The 15,013-nt window shown below is 45.2% G+C and overlaps 1 long non-coding RNA gene across 3 annotated transcripts in view; it reads right to left on the minus strand.

Moving 5' to 3' along the window:
• Positions 1–1,368: 1,368 nt before the first annotated feature.
• Positions 1,369–15,013, minus strand: part of LOC114016898 (uncharacterized) — a 32,113-nt gene continuing 18,468 nt past the window's right edge. For 2 of the 3 annotated variants that reach the window (XR_008732991.1, XR_003561664.2), the window contains exons 3-4: positions 9,573–9,709; positions 1,369–2,104 (exon numbers count right to left, since the gene is read on the minus strand). This is a non-coding gene — a long non-coding RNA (uncharacterized LOC114016898). Of the gene's footprint in view, positions 8,420–9,572; positions 9,710–15,013 lie in introns of all 3 variants that reach the window. The other variant, XR_003561663.2, reaches the window with a different exon arrangement.

Raw genomic sequence — 15,013 nt, forward strand, 5'->3', positions numbered from 1 at the left:
TGGGAGCACTCAGAAGCAGGCAGGACCTGTCCCAGGACAGCCTCTGCTGGTGCTGCTGGGGTGACAAGTCCAGGGATGGGCCATGGCCCCCCCCTAGCACCCCTGCTCCTGCCTTGCTCCCAGTCTGCAGGCTGATGGGGAGAAACATCAGCATCTCTCTTGAAAAGCAATTTTCCAGCTCCAGTGGGATCAGCCCAGTTCTCCCCAACTGTCTGTGGCTGCACATGTGTGTTTTGCTGGCTGAGGACATGGTGGAGCAAGATCCACCAACCAGTACCAGTATATGATGGATGCAGGCCTACGCCATCACCTCAGCTCTTGAGTGCCACTAGCACCAGCCTCCTTGGGATAAAACACACATGATGCACTGCACACAAAGCCAAGGATAGTCCCTGGCTGCTCTTCAATGTGACATCTGTAAAAATTACCTGGGGTAGAGGAGGTTGCCGTTGCCTGATTCCCGCTTTCATAATTCTGGTGTTAACAGGTCAGAAACAACTAAACAGCAAAGAGTGGTTTGGACAGGGAGGAAACTGTGGGAAGAAGTCCTTCCTGGAGTCAGAGAAGAGGATCCCAATGGAAGTGTGCAGTCAGATATTTACTGGTGTGGAGGTCAGAGAGCACCGGTGCCGCAGCTGACCCCCCTCTGACAGACATGGTGAAACAATGGCACACTGGAGGGTGATACAGGAGCTGGGTTTGAGCCGCAAAGCCCTGATCCAGGTTCCCTCCAGGTCTTGGCTCTGAGGCCAGTTTCTCTGGAAATCAACGGTCTAAGAGCTAGATTGAGTTACCTCCCAGGCCGGATGCTGGTACCTACTTGGGGCGCCGTCCTGGTCCCAGGGTGTTACAGCCATGCAGCCTTACAGCCAAACTAATTCTCCCTTCACTGAATTTTTGGTAGAAGTGCTTTTACCATTTCAGAAACAGGGATTTCCAGTTTCTCCAGCAAGCCCCGAGGAGGAGCAGTAGGCCCTATGATGGCCATCACTTTGGCAAATGTTGACTTGTGCCTTCAGCAAGAACTGGCAGCGAAGAGGTTAAGAATTAGTGAACCTAAAAAGCTGCTTTTTGAGGGGTGGGTTTCAGGCAACCTGAACTAAGGAAGCAGCCTTAACAATATAAGAAAAGGAAGTGCTGGTCGTTGGTTTGTTTGTTTATTGTTTCAGCAGTTTGTACTGTGTGTGTCTCATGTGCTATCTTCATTCCTCAGTCTCCCAGCCAGTTAATTATCCAGGGGAAGTGGTGCTTCCTGCCTGCGACCTCCTGGGTCCCCTCCCATTGTTCCCGGAGCTGACACACAGCACTGGAGATGGCAGAAAGGGCTGCTCATGTCTCAGCCGGTGAGAAACACTCCAGAGACTGCAGTTAGTTAATAAAGCAGATGGGTTTATTGGAATTGGCAAATCTCAATGCTAGTGATGTGTTTAATAGGGTTCATCAGACAAAAATCCCAATAAAAATAAAACAAGGAGTTTGGGGGCAGGGGGATAAGTATAAGACAGACAAGATGATCCGTACCTCTGGCATCTCCAGCAGCTCTACTGCTTCTCCTCAACCTTCAAGAATCAGCAACAGGTTTGTTCAACAATTCTTTCTCTGTTAGGACTTATTAGTCAGCATGAGAAGAAATCCCAGCCTTTAAAAGCCACGTTCAGCTGGCCTAGATCTCCTCCAATCCCTGTGCCAAGTGAGTTCTTTAACTTTCCGTACACAAGACATTTGAACACTCTTCAGAGGCTCTCCCTTCACTTGGTACAGGGGCTTTCATGGAAATGTGGATGACTCCAAGCCCCTAATATTGTAAAAATATTTTATTTTCAGAAGCCCCAATGCCCTACATGACCCCCAGAGATTCTTTTCTGTGCTTCTGTAACGATCAAGCACCAGCACCTTACAGAAGTGTGCTTCTCTCAAATGCTGTGTGGACATTTCAATATTTATTTTTTTTTAAAGAACACTTTGTACAATCCCTAAGCAGGGCCTGAAGCAATGCAAACAATAACAAACAGCGATGGGCTTGAGCTGTAGATCTGGGATCCAGATGTGCATCTCAACTTCAGGAAGGTTTGAGGGTGCTTAAGCCGGGTGTGGGTTAATCTCCCTGGAAAATCAAAAATTAAGAGGGAGAAAGGAAAAAACATAAGCAGAACATAGCTAACAAAACACAGAGGGGCGAGTTTTCATTTCTGTGTGTTTGATAACTCCAGTTTTTTTGAAAGATGTGACCTCACCCTATGAGAGGTTGGGAACTATGATGAGCCAAGAATAAAAGGATTTTTGCTCACTGACACTGGTAAAAGTAAAGCAATCTGTTTTGAAGAACTCCTTTAAAGCACGTATTGCTACTTTGATGATACAGATCTTGTGGGAAAGTGGGTTTTGCTCTAAGTCACATAGTTTTTTTGTTTTTCTCCACATATTTTTGCCTTCACATGAGTACTGTCCTATGTAATTCCAGTGCTCAAATGCATCTTAGATATTGGGATGCATTTGTACCACTCTGATGGCATTTGGGGCTCGAAATTTACTCATCTAAAGTTTTAGAGAAAAACAAAACACAGGTCCTAGATTTTCTCTTCAGAGGGAGACACCATTTCCAGGGATGAGCTGATTCCTCCCTTTTGGAACAGGACGTGGCCAGAGGAGCACTGTCATTACTCGAAGTTTTCTTTCATGAGAAAATATTATTTACACATGACAGAGCCAAATGACAACAGTGGCAAAGAAGACTAGCAATCGATCCTGCTTTAAATAGCTAATTTTCTAATGCAGGGAGGAGCATTTCTGAGGCCATTTCCGTAACAAGATGTTCCACTCACTTCTGGCCTAGCGGCACAGCATCTTGATCCTGCCTTCCCTTCCTTTCCCTTCCCTTCCTTTCCCTTCCCTGCCCTGCCCGCCTTCTGTCAACAAACATGTAAGAAAGGAATTTCACCATGTCAGGAACTTTAGGCTTTTGAAACAGAGCTCACACACTTGACGCTACCCAGCCTTAGGACACAGCTGAGCTGTTGCCCAGATGGGAGGTCAGTTGTGATTTCTTACAGATGTTTTGGATCAAATTATAGTGCTTAAAAGAAAAAAAAAAAAAAAAAAGAAAAAAGAAAAAAAATCTCCAGAGGGTTCACAGCCATGACAAATAATTTAGAGGGTGGTTAGACAAATCATATGAAAGAACTCTAAGACTGGATCTTTTGGCTCCCTAATGGGGATACATTTAAATTAAAAAGCCAGTACATAATGAGCCAAAGACCATCGTGCCACTGGATAACAAAAGCAGTTAAAGAGCTGAATTGAAAAAGATGAGTGGATATTTGAGTGCCTGCCATCATTTCCCTCTTCTGTCTTTTGGTGATGAGAAAGAAAAGGGAAAATAGTAAAGAATGAGCAGGGTCTCCACATTGTTTCTCTCCTCTTTCCTGGTGAAGAAGCCATCGGAGATGCAGAAACAGCAGGAAAGCCAAAATTATTTATTCCTCCCTACCCTGGACAAAATGGGAGTAAAACAGTCACAAAGACAGGACAAAGGTCTCAACCTTCTGGAAAGCGAAGCTTGTTTATCAGAGTAAAAACTGCAAGAGCTAAAGGGACAGCACAGGATTGCCTCCAACCCCTCCCCCAAGTTACGTATTTTGCCTTGTTTCTGTTAGTTTGCGTTATTTAATATTTTAAATCATTACAAAACACCCTGACACCAAGTCTTTCAAATGTATTGTGGCCACCGAACAACTGAAAGAGCTGTTTCTCCTGCAAAGTTCTTCTGGGGCAGAAATTAACACACTGCCACTTCTCAAATATTCCCAAGCCCAGACTGGAGCGAGAAGCGGCTACTCATCTTCAAAAAGACTAAAGGAAGGGGTGCACTAATTTATGCAGAGTCAATTAAAAACTGAAAGCAACCTGGATTTAATGGTTGGGAAGGCTAATTGACAAACACTCTCAACTCAGTATTACCTAGCTTGGCAAAATCCCTAATATTGAAATCTAAATTTTAATGCTATTTAAATCTAAGGACTGTGTATCATAGCCTGTACGCTTTTGATGATGTACAGGCAGACAGACAGCAAAGCACTGGATTCCCCACCCTCTTTCAGGGAGGACAGAAGACAGTCCACTCCTTGAGGGACACATTTCTCCTACGCACCACAAAGCAAGTCTCCTGCTAAAATCAGCGGGAACCACGCACGATTAAGGACACTGGATCAGGCTCCACATACGAGAGTTTTCCTGCTGCCACTGCAAAGGTGAAGAGTAGGTGATGCTCAATAACCAGGAAAAACTCTCTATATAACTATATAAAAGCTACCAAGCGATGGCTGAACACAAGGGCTCATGCTTGAGACACCAGCTGCTTCCTGATGACTGCTGCTAATTTTGGCAGTGGGGCAAGAGTGCAGTGCCTATGCAGTTTGAGGCAGGATATAGATTATAAACATTGTTTCCCTGAGATCTTGCTGTGCATTGCTCAAAATTGTTTTCAAAGGCAGCTCAAATTAGCCCTCCACCCACTCTCCACTGAGGTTAGATCCAGCGATGTTTAACATAAACACAACAAACAGTCTTTGGAGTGGAGACCAGGGCCCAGGTTCCTTCTCTCCCTTCCTCCAAGACTTTTCTTAACAATACAACTACACCAGCACATTTCCCAAGCTGAAGTGCAATAACTGCTCTTTTATAATGCCCATTGGCAGCGTATGTGTGCCACCCAGTCCAGAGCCTGTTTAATTAAGAAATTCTCCCAGACTGCCTGTTGCACCAGGTAAGCAGCCAGCAAATAAAGAAAAGCAATGTCCATTCAACCCCTGCCAGCTCACATACGCCCAGCTTTGATTGCTTGTGATTGCTTTGGGGTGAGAAAGGGAACATATTAGTTCTCTGCCAATGGCAGGTCTATGTTATTTGCAGACAGAAAGCTGCACTTTTTCTCCTTTGATAACAAGTAGTAACACAAGCAACGGCAGAAGCAGCCAAGCCTTGTTTCCTGTGAGCAGTGTCCCCAGCTGAGCTCCCATGTGGGGTCTCTAGTAAAGGGTGAACTTGCAACCCAGCTTCCCTTGAGCTGGAAGCAGGAGAAAGAGCTTGCAATGAGTATTTCCTCAGAGCTTACAGGATTTACTGTCCATGAGTACTGTACCTCTCTGCCCTGCTGGGCTGCAATTAGCTGATAGGGACAACTTGGAAGGGGTCTGATGCATCTACTCCCCCCCACACACAGAGCAACTGCATGAGCCTCATTTCATAGGAAACCAGATCTGCATCCAGACAATCTTATTGCAGAGATTAATTTCAAGACTAGAGGATTCAAGCCACTGACTTTGGCAAGAAAGGCCAGACACCTCAGCATCACTTAGTGTTTCATTAGCAGCTGTCCTCCCAGTGGTGCTTTATTTCAGGAAATTACACTCAAGTTTATGGACAGGGAAACTGAGGCACAGCTTTTCGAAAAGACTTCTCAAACATTGGTCACAACCCAAAATAAAACCACTGCAAGCATGCTTCTGCTCCAGGGCATGACACACAGCTCGCCTGCAGGGTGGTCTCCCTTGACAGCTATCAGACCACAGCATGGGGCAATGATGGCACAGGGCAGTGGTGCATGGGGACCATTGGTGGGAAGCCTTCTGCCCAGGCAACCTCCCTCCTCCACCCAGATGAGCCACATGTCCTATGCGAGCGCCGAAATAATTGTTTTTGCAGGGCCAGAGCTAGTTACATCTGAAAGGGTACCTGTGAGCACGGCAAGGAGTGTCATTAGGCTGCTGGCTGGGCTCTGGAAGATGGATGTGTTGTTCACTTTCGTGTGGGCAGTTAACAGCGCTAGCTATTTGGTTACATGAATTTACAAGCTTAGCTGCTGAATAAAGGAGACCACAGGTTAACAGCAAGGGGTGAAGGTGCTTGTAAAGGTGCAAGCTGAGCCCTGAACCAAGGCGATTACAGCTCACTGGGAGCTCCTGAAACCCATTAGTGCTAGAGCAAGGAGCTGTCAAGATCCACAGATGAGCAGTTAAGTTTGCAAGCTCAGAGGTGACCATGTGCAGGGAAGGGAATTTGCTTTGCTCTCACATAGTCTCTCCCTTTTCTTTCTGAAACCAACCACCTGCAAACCAGCCCCCAGTTTCCCCCAGCAGGGACAAGGGACTCCCAGCCCATCCGCCCCTTGAAAGCCACACTCCTCCCTCCACCCCGGTGCCTCCCCAGCGCCGCAGGCAGCATCCCCATACTCGCCAGCACCTCTCAGGAGCCCTCTCACCAGAAGGTACTACTGATCCCCAACGTGGACCAAGCCCTCAGGCATGAAGAACCACATCACACTTCGGAAAGCAACAGAAAATAGTTTTCCCTAAGCGGCCCCTTACTTTCTCACACTGTCCTCTCCTCCAGAAATAAATAAAACTACTTCAAGGTGTCAGACAAGCCATCGCACTTTAATTTCTCCCTTTGGCAAGCCTAGCCACTAATTCAGTCTTGTTATGGTTTTCCCACTAGGGACAAAATATATACTGAGCTTTGAAAACCCATTGTGTAGCAGCAATTGTTGCTGTAAGCCAGTGGCTGTTTTGCTTTGTTCAGCACTGTGTGCCTGTGTCTCCTGTGAGATATTGTTTTGTTAAGGCCTGCTATTGATTAACAGGGAGAGGAACTGAATTCCAAATGGGAGTAGCTGAAACGTTCCAAAATGCTGCATAAAAAATGTGAACATTTAAAATCACCTTAAAGACAGGTAGCTTTCCTAAACCAGATCCATTTTGCCCTCCAGCTGTACCCACCACAGCATCTCACCTCAGGGCAGTCCTGCAATTCAGGCTCAGGATAAGGACCGTATCCTTCTCACATCTTTGGGGCTGATGGACATTGTTAAACAATTTGGGTGCTGTGCCAGGGGTGACATCAAGTGCTGGGGCACTCTGCAGGGAGCAGCTCTGGGAATTTGTCCTGTCTCCTAATGCTGCCTCAGAGGCACCAGTCCCTGGTGTGGGTCCAGTAATAAGTAAATAAGCACAAAGGTATCTCAGGCTCCTACAGCTTCATCTTCTACCCTATACAAAGAGATTAATTATTTCTTGATTGAGCACCAAATAGATTACCTTCATCTCCAAGGGAGGACTTTTGTCACTGTAACTACCAAGCTACACCAGAGCATGCATTGGAAGGGTAGTCAGCATCCAGTGCTGCTGTCCCAGGGCAGGAGCCAAGCACACCCAGCTGTCTCCTGGCCACAGGCAGCAGGAAGGGAGGAGAGGGGTCCCACAGGGTGCCAGACAGCAGCTCTACCACCAAGTCAGGCCAGCTTTTTTGCATTGCCAGCACCACACAGGGCACACCACTACCCATGCCCAAGCCATGAGTAATTGCCCTGACATGTCTTGGCCCCTCTCGGTGGTGTCAGCTGGACTCTGAGCTGCAGCACCGGGAGGCTCGTGGTGGTTTTGCAGTGTCCTGCTCCAGGCACTTGCCTGTGTATTGCCTTAGCCCTGTTCGGCAGAAACCTGCAGGAATGAGAAGACACTGTGACACTGCTTTTCATCTGTCTGGGCAAAATTCATTTCACCAACCTTTGAAGTAATTTGAGGGGGGGAACTGAAGAGAGAAGGGCAGATTTCTAAATTCTCTTCAACCAGTTTCAGCATTTGCACTAGAATAATAATAGCAGGGTTGCAACATCCTTTGTGCAATATATTAGGGGTAGTCGATCTACCGTCTGGGAAAATCCGGTGTCATTTAACAAGAGGGTAATGCAAGACTGTACTGTAGGAGCTAGCCAGAGAGATTTTGATAGGGAATGGTATAATTCCTCTAGGATCTTCTGACCATCCCATAGAAATCATAGAGTGGAACCTATATCAGGTTTGCTGTAGGATTTAATAGAAAACAGAGGTTTTCAGAAGAGCTGACATGCAGCCTGCTGCTGACAGTGTTCATTCACAAAAAGTCTACTTCTGCCACTGTGCTGGAGGTAACTTCTCAGAAGACACAATGGCAGAGGCAGACAAGAGGAACCAGGTCCCTCTTTCCACCTGCTGCTGGAGGAATGGCCACAAACAAATGTAACCGAAAAGCACAAGGGGCCATAGCTTACGCCTCCACCGCTAATTCCCATCCACTTTACCTTAGAGCCAATTAGCCTTTGTCTTCAAGAGTTTCAGCTCATTTTGCATGTTACCATGTCAACATTTAAGTATGAATGATAGTGGTAACATATCTGTAAGAACTCTTGGACTCAAGAGTTCTCAACAGCCACTAAGCCCAGGCCTAGAATCCCTGTTAGAGGAATATGGAGCTAAAATACTGCCCTGAAGCAGGTGGTCTCGAGGAAGTGCTTCCTGAGGTGAGATCCTGGCAGTGCTCTTGCCATGAGCATCACCTTCCCAAGCTAGCCATGCTCAGCCATGCAGCCATCCCAGAGCAGCCACTTCTGAAAGACAGGAACACTGTGCACTCAATAGCACTATTGTACTCACAGTCTTAGATTTCAGCATCAAATACAAATGCACCTGACAAAAATAGAGTGGTGGTTACAAAATACAGGCATATTTGTCTGAAATGTTGTTATCAGAGAGTTTTCTGGAAAAAGGAGCTGTGCTTGGCAGGGACAGTCCTGTGTTTCAGCTGAAGGAGCACCGGCAGTGATGCACCCCACTGTGATGTGCATCAGTGTTTATGGAAATAAGGGTACAGGGTGGATCAAGAGCAGATTACAGCAGCCTCCACCCGCAGGTTACAGCAGCCTCCACCCGTGTATACATCCCTGGCCCTGGCCCAGGCTGCCTTGTAACCCTGCGCTGGACAGTGATCAAAGGGTTCAGCGTAAGCTGAGAAAGCCACACAGGGAGGAGGGGGAGCAGTGATCCCCAGCCTCCAGCCCTCTCTTTGTTCAGTTCACTCACGAGTTTCACAGTTGTGTTTGAACTCCTGTCTCACACTCGCTGGTGCTCAACCACTGCCAGTGGCTTCAGGGACATGAGCTATCAACCTTGCCTTCACATTAACTTCATCTGAATTACATTCTAGTCCTTTCCAGAAAAGCATTTTAAAGCTTTTTGTTCAGAAGAGGGTGTAGACATGGAGGGGGCGGGGGGGAAGAGACTGCAAAGACTGCAAACATGGGGGCGCAGGGGGAAGAAGAGACTGCAAACATGGGGGGGCAGGGGGAAGAAGAGACTGCAAACATGGGGGAGGGAATTAGATTTAAAAGAGCCCTTTGGAGTTACTTCAATTAATTTGGGTACTGAAACCCTCTGGAGAAAGGCTCCTCTTAGAGCTACTGAAGTAGAACAGAGCATTTCAGGGTATCACTTTCATATTGAAATAGCAGCAGCACAGCAAAAGCGCTTTTCCTCCCAATTCATTAATCTTTACGAATGCATAGGGTTGCACTTGATGATGCATAGCTCTCAGCAGCACCTTACCTCTGACAAGTTTTACGGAAGCATGTGCCTGTGCCCTGGCAGAGGGGATGCATGCAGACACAGTGCCATTTTGAACTCAGACACAGTGGTTTAAGAAGAGGAAACAAATGTTTAATCTCAGCACTAGTGAAAAATGAGGGTCTGCGGGCCATTCCTTACCTTGCTGGTTGTTGATGCTAGCTGGGTGGTCAATGCTTTGAAGCATGGAGTATTCAGCGCTTGAGTTAGAGGATCCGCTTGCACTAGACAGAGTGTTTGTAATGTGCTTTCTTGATGAAGCAAGCTTGCTTACATGTCTGCAAGAACAGTGGGCTTGCTTTTAGTATTTCCATATATTAAAAAAAAAACAAAACCAAAACCCACCAAAAAAATCCCCCAAAAACCTAAAACCAACAACAACAATAAAAAAGCCCAACCTAAAAAGCTTCAATTGGGAAAATCCTTGCCTAAAGGTCTCACACTGCAGCAGCAGCAGGATTAAGAGAATCCGGCGTAGGCTACTTCTCAAATATAAATTCCCAGGCTTTCTTCAATCTTTATAACACCAAGAAGATCCCTCAAAACCATCAGGCCAAGACCCAGAGAAGCTCACTGACTGGTTTGGCTTGAGAAATCTCTTGCCATTTCTCTCAGGCAGTTCAGTCAGTTTAGCAGGAAAAAATGAATGACTGTGCACATTGGCCTAAGATGTGCAGCGATATATATTCACAAGAGCAACATGAAGCACTGCAGTGAGAAGAGCAAGGCTGGCTGGGCTGCAGAACCTATTGTAGAGGAGGTCATAAAGGCAACGTGTCTGGGCCCATCCATTTTTCTTGCCAGTTAACAGACCAGGTTTCTCAAACAAAAGCCCCTAACTGACAAGAGTATGTCCTCAAGACTGGAAACAGATTGATGGCTGACACTGAATAAAAGCCTATTTCCTTTGGCTCATGGGGGTTTGGCACGGTTGCTGATACCACAAATGGCTGAGCCCAGTTATCAGTGCATATGTAGCAAAGTGAATATTTGTTGGAAACAGAGCCTAAATTATTCATGAAGGCTTTACAATCTTGAATCATTTAATTCCTTCATGTCTTCAGTACAAAAGAATACGTCGATGTTCCCTACTTACAGATTTTGTACAGCAAAATTGGCCAGCAAACCTTGACAGGTGAAACAAAAAAAAATTAATTGTTAAGCATCAGTTACTGTACCTCCCCTGCTGAAATTAATAGAGCCGCTGCTTGAAACAAAAGCTAAGACAGGGCTCTCAAGGAAGCAGTGGACAAGTATGTTTGCAGGTTGTTTGTAATCATCCATTCCAGCAATATTTGCATCTTCCTCCAGATACTTAGTGCAACTACAGACAGGACTTTAGGCTAGGTGGGCTACAGATTGGGTCCAGGTACCTGGCAATTCCCATCAATGTGCGTTTAGTGGGAATCTTAGGTAAATGCTTGTTGCCACTAGAAAAAGGAAAGGAGACCTGAGCTCTATTAAGTGTTGTTCAGACTCCAAGTTCAATATCAAAGTACTTTATAATTACTAGTTAAGTGCAGGTTCTGCAGCCCATGATGTTTCAGCAGGAGCTCACACATTTCATTAAATGTTAGAACGAGTTTTCTTACAGGCAGGAAAATTCACCGATGGGCTGCTGGAGTCATCCTTCGTCTTCCCAAAGGGTGCTGTGGGAGCTTTCAGCTTTTTTCAGCTCTACACAGAGCAGAGAAATCCTAGTCTGGACAGAAACACCTTCCACCTGAAAGCCTGTCTCATCTTTCTTCAGAAAGCAATGAGCTACAGGAGGAAAATAAATCCTTTGCCAAGAATGATGTCTAGGTCTTTCAGCCAGGCCTGCATCTTACCAACAATTTTCACATGTTACTTCTCATTCTTCTGTATGGAAGATCTCTGTTCCTAAAGAGCAACTGTCTGCCTGGAACAAGAGGGCCACCAAAATGTACTGTATACAAAGTTGCCCAGTATGCAGAGGAAACAAAGGGGATAAGAAGAAATTTCTCCACTGACAAGTAATCTTACATGTTACTTATAACAGTGGGGAGTAAACAATTTTCAGGCAGAAAGGTAATTTTTCAAGCTGACAGAACGGTTTCCAAGTATAGTGCCTAGCTGAGCCCTGGTCCAAGCACGCAGCAAGTGCTGTGAGGCCCTTTTCACTTACAGAAGAATAGATGGGGCCAGACAGTCTGGCAGCCTCACTAAGGCACAATGAGCAGGAGCCCTCTCTCCCCATACACGTATAAACACACGCACTCTACAATCTTTCACAGCAACGCGCCAAAGCAAACATCAAATCGACTGTAGTATTTCAGAGAGATGGCCAAAGCTCACAGATATTTTCCATGCAATCCCCTGGAACAATCCAGGGCTTTCACTAGCACAAAGGTGGAAATATGCATAGTGGAGAAAAGAGTGATTATTTTTAGAAAGGTACATAAAAAAAGTGGGTCTTGGTTTGGCCAGGATTTACCCTGATCCCAGCAGAAGCGATGCCAAGGTTGAATGGTAAGGTGCCGGATCAGGCCCACCTCCCTCAAAGCATCGCACGTTGTTTCCAGGTGAGGTTAGCTGACAGCTGCCACTCCTCAAAATCCTGTCGTCCTTGGCACAAACACATTTTCTTGAAAGGGGGTGATTCCTTCACATCCTTCTGCCCAGACACAATCTCTGGGTATAAAATGACAATGAGGTTGAGGCAATCGGACACAGAACGGCAGCCAGGCTAGCCAGTGTCAGCACAGTCAATGTAACACAGCACCAGGACCTGAAAAGCTGCAAGGTCCCATCCTGAACTGCTCAGGAGACATTGATCATCTCATAGGCCTACAGTGATTCTCAGTGCCCAGTAGCAATGCACGACGGGGCCAATTAACAAATGGTTAGTTTGCAACCCAAAAAAATGGCAAAACAGCTTAAGTGAAGTATTGTGCACCAGTGTTTATTTGGATTTGATCATTCTTTGTAGTCTATTTTTGCCACAAACTTGGCTTGAAATCTGGTTTCACAAGTGGTCATCTTCAGCTGGAGATTCATGGAGCCATGGAGATGGGAACTACTTCCAGGGGGCTCCTAAAAACTGACTGTACAGCCACAGTCTGAGAAGTGCCTCTTTGAAACCCAGCACCAGCTGAAGCATGCCCTGTTGCTTGTTCCTGCTGTTGCACTATGCCTCAGTTGCACCAAGATGAATTTTCATGGAACCACGGGAGAAGTCAACTTCAAAAAAACAGGTTAAAACCAAACAACAAAGGACTACTTTTAACCTGAACCGGTTCTCGGGATGATTTGCTATGTAGCCGTACCAGACTTTTGCTGGCATCACTGGGTGAACAACACAGGAACGCAAATGCTTCTCAATCATCCTTAGGAAATCCTTAGGATGCAATCATCCTAAGGAAAGCAAGGCTCTTGTCAATAGACTGCTATGGTCCACTTTGCAATGGGAAACGGCTGTCAGCTAGGTCTGTAGTTTCAACTGTCCAACTCATCTAGCACACTCAATGATACTCAAGTGAAGTCAAGCACTTGAGCTGCTGTTAGTTTTCCCTGCAGCTCTCTCTTCTCCAGGCTGAGCTGGCCTATGTCCCACACCTTCCCCTCACAGGGCAAGTGTTCCAGCTCTAGCCATCCATGGAGGACCTCAACATTTCCCAACTGAAATTTGATTTACTGGTCTAAACTCTCACTTAAAAACCTGCATTCACAAGACTCACAAGACTCTCATAGCATTAGAAAGTGACACTCAGGATAAGTTTCCCGGAAGACTTGTGACTCTCATGTGAAACCACTATAAAGAAGATTTAATGGTTGTTGCAGTAGGAATCTTATGCAACAAAGATAACTGCACCAGGCTCAGCCTCCAGCACACTAGGGCCATGCATAGGGTTTCACATGAAGGTCATGAGAAGCTTCAAATATTTTAAAGTTTCAAAAGAGCTATCATAATAGAGAAACAAAAGCAGAGATGTATTGCATTTGCCTGCTAAACCAAATGGGTCTGACTTGCTTGTATGGGATTCACTCAGCAAAAGCAAAGCTTCCAACAACATATCTTTGGAGATCCCTCTACACAGCATGTACTACACCAAAGGCAGGAGTAAAAGCAAGACAGACTGAGAAACAGAAGATGGCAGGAGGCTTGTCCTTCTCCCTTTGCTTTTCCAAAATTAGTTCAAAGCGTTAACTCAAAGGAGTTCATCTCCAGCAACAGCTGGCAGTTTGGGCTGGTTTGGGCTGGCTAGCAAGCTGCGGTTGACTAGAGGGATTCAGTGAAAGTCACCTTCTTCCAAAAGGAAATAAAACACGGAAGAGCAATGTCAATTTTAAATTAATATAGGTAGAAAAGCACAACCTATTGCTTCTTAATGCCGTTCTACTTTATCTATGCCTAATGTCCTAACTAATTTATCACTATGTAAGCTCCATTTACTTTTGGTGTTTCTCCCTAGGTGAATAATAAAGATCAGATGAGTCATTTAAGTTTTATTCTTTACTTTAGAATTTTGAGAGACAATTCAACTATGGCCCACAGAAGTTCATATTTCTCTATGTTCAGTGGAGAAAGACTGAAGAAACTGAGAGGACTGACACAAAACACCCTCGGCAAAAGTTAGCCTTTGTAAATGCTATCCTCTTCAGGCTTAAGTGCTATAACTTCATTGTTGCAAATAGAGCAAGGGCAAGGTTTAATAACCTTATCTATTAATTTATTATCTTTAATATACTTATCTATTAATTTATTTTCATATTAAATTTTCTAAGGGGAAAGTCCTACTCTGTTCATAGACTTTCCATTTTTATAGTTTAAACACGACATAAGATAAATTTTAAACCTAAGATTATTTCATGTAGCTCTCAGTTTTCAGAAATCCTTCTTATATCCATATCTTCATGTTGCTTATAAGCTATGTAATAAGTACAGATCACTGAACACCTGAAAAAGGAAGAAATAATAAACTCAGAAAAACCCACATCTTAAAGTAATATATGAAATTCTGGTTATGCCCTTTCGAAAAGCATGCAGCAAAATGAGGAAAGGGACAGATGCAGAGATTACAAGGATGATCAGAGGAATGGGTCAGCTTTGGAAAAGGTGAGACTAAATAAGCCTCGGAAAACAAGGAGACAACAGAGCAGGATGAGGCAGACGTCTCTATGTTTATGAAATAGAAAAGGTGAACAGCTATTACCCATTGCTTAACACAAGAGTGAGAAAGAACTGAAAGAAATCATCAGGCAGAAAGTTGGAAAACAAGAACGAAAAAGCACTGTTTTACAAAGCAACGTGACAGCACTGTGTAGTGCACCATCACAGGCTGTTGTGAAGGCCAAGACTGTCCAAAGGTTCAAGAAACAATTAAACAAAATAATGGAAGAAATGTCCCTTCAGGGCTGTTAGACAGGCACAAACATATCCCACAGAACATCCCGAGCTGTGCAGGATCCAAGGATCAGAGAGGGTAATGGTGTGGCCAGCATTATTGTACACTTGCCCTGTTTCTTCTGCTCCTTCCCCAAGCACTTGCTGTCGGCCACAGTTAGGCACAGGGAAGAGAAGGCTCTGGGGAGCTGAAAGGCCCTGCTCCTGCATTTTCACT

This window comes from Falco cherrug, chromosome 6 (assembly GCF_023634085.1).
Source record: "Falco cherrug isolate bFalChe1 chromosome 6, bFalChe1.pri, whole genome shotgun sequence".
Classification (NCBI taxonomy): Eukaryota; Metazoa; Chordata; class Aves; order Falconiformes; family Falconidae; genus Falco; species Falco cherrug.